Consider the following 2,564-nt stretch of genomic DNA (forward strand, 5'->3'; position numbering starts at 1 on the left):
TCAGGCACCATCTTATCTTAAAGAGATCATAGTACCTTACAACCCTACAAGAGCACTATGTTCCCAGAGTGCAGGGTTACTTGTGGTTCCTAGAGTCTCTAAAAGTAGAACGGGAGCCATGAGCTTGAAGTCCTCGGTGCACACGTTACACTTACGTATAGTCTATAATGGAAGTCCACAAGGATCCGTGTGATCGGTTCCAATCTTGTTCACCGTTATATTACCCTGCTTCCTTCGGGCAATATTATCAGATAGCAGCACGACATCAAACTTTCATTGTTATGCAGATGATACTGCAATTTAATATATCAGCACGCGGATATTATGAAACTCGCCCCCGGATGATGAGGAAGTGATGTGATGATGACTGAAAACTAGATACAAGGATGGGATTGTATTGCCCTGAAAACTAGGAAGTTACGATAACCTCCCCAAATGGGCATTCGGATATTAAAACCGGGATTCCCATTGCATCATCCTGCCCGTTAGAGACCTATATTTTCTGATGTTAAACTCAGATATAAAACTGAAGTTATTGCTCTGGGACCACACCATAGCACCTCGTGACGCATTATCCAAAGAGATAGTTACTCTGGATGGCATTACCCTGGCCTCACCAGCACCACTGTGAGAATCTTGGAGTTATCTTGATCAGGACATGTCCTTTAATTCCCACATAAAGCAAATTTTAAGGATTGCCTTTTTCACCTACGAATATTGCAAAAATCAGGAATATCCTGTTTAAAAATGATGCAGAAAAACTAGTCCATGCATTTGTTACTGCTAGGCTGGATTACTGCAATTCTTTGTATCAGGTGCTCGAAAAAATCCATAAAGACTCTTCAGCTGATCTAGAATGCTGCCAGCAGTGTTCTGACAGGAACCAGGAAAAGAGATCACATCTCTCCTGTTAGCTTCTCTGCATTGGCCTCTGTAAAATCTAGAATGAATTTAAAATCCTTCTTCTCACCTACAAAGCTCTTCATGGTCAGGCACCATCTTATCTTAAAGAGATCATAGTACCTTACAACCCTACAAGAGCACTTGTTCCCAGAGTGTGCAGGGTTACTTGTGGTTCCTAGAGTCTCTAAAAGTAGAACGGGAGCCAGAGCGTCAGTTATCGACTCCTCTCGTGGAACCAGGTTCCAGTTTGGGTTCGGGAGGCAGACACCGTCTCCACATTTAAGAGTAGGCTAGACTTCTCTTTGATAAAGCTTATTGTTGGGCATAAAATTGAATATTGTTAGGGAGTGAGGAGTCGCAGCGTCCGCCTAACCCGGCCCACTGCTTTCTCGTCCTAGTTGTCAGGTTATCTATCATATAATCAAGCATATAATAAAACTAAAGGGAGACTTGGCATACAGCCTGATCCGGTTGGGGAGAGTTCTAGCCTGACCAGGTCTCTCTTTACCTGTCTCGTTATTTTTTCTATTTTGTTATTTCCACTAACCCCAACGGCCGTCAGACACCGCCTACCAAGAGCTGGGTCTGTCCGAGGTTTCTGCCTAAAAGGAAGTTTTTCCTCGCCACTGTCGCACTGTTGCTTGTCTGGAGGAAACTACTAGAACTGTTGGGTCTGTAAATTCTGGAGTGTGGCTAGACTACTCTATCTGTAAAGTGTCTTGAGATAAATCTTGTTATGAATTGATCTATAAATTCAATTCAATTCAATTCAATTCAATTTTATTATAGTATCAATTATAACAAGAGTTATTCAAGACACTTTACAGATAGACCACACTCCAGAAAAACTTCCTTTTAGGCAGAAACCTCGGTCAGACCCAGGCTCGTGTAGGCGTGTTGAGGGCCGGTTGGGTTAGAATGAAGAGTGGCAATAACAAAAATAGAAAAAATAGTTAGTTTGTAGCAGTTCTTGTAGTAGTTCATGGCATAGCAGGACGCTGTGCGGCACTACAAGGCACAGCAGGACGTAGCAGGACGTAGCAGGGCACGCAGTGTAGCAGTTGAACATGGCATCACAGAACGTGTAGCGGGACCATGGCGACAGCTGCTACCTGATTCGGAGCCTCTCTGATCCAAGGGAACATGTGGGGAAAAAAGAACATAAGGACTCCGGGGAATGACTCCCAGAGCTAGGTTAGTAACAAGCATTTCTGGGACATGGATGCACAAATGAAAAGATGGAAAGATAGAGGAGAGAGGAGCTCAGTGTATCAAAATAAGTCCCCAGCTGTCAAAACTATACAGCAAAACCAAGAGAGACAAGGTAAAGAGAGCTCCAGCCCGGTCGGGCTAGAACTCTCCCCAACGGATCGGGTGTAGCCAAGTCTCCCTTAGTTCTATTATATTCTTGAGATATGATAGATAAATCTGAAAACTATGTGACTAACTACTATCCCTAACATATTCGATTTATGCCCTAACTAGTGTATCAAAATAAGTCCCCAGTGTCTCTAAAACTATTACAACAAAACCAAGAGAGACAAGGTAAAGAGAGCTCCAGCCCGGCGGGCTAGTACTCTCCCCAACGGATCGGGCTGTATGCCAAGTCTCCCTTTAGTCTATTATATCTTGATATAGATAGATAAATCTGAAAACTATGG

The sequence above is a fragment of the Etheostoma spectabile genome, chromosome 9 (genome assembly GCF_008692095.1).
Source record: "Etheostoma spectabile isolate EspeVRDwgs_2016 chromosome 9, UIUC_Espe_1.0, whole genome shotgun sequence".
NCBI lineage: Eukaryota > Metazoa > Chordata > Actinopteri > Perciformes > Percidae > Etheostoma > Etheostoma spectabile.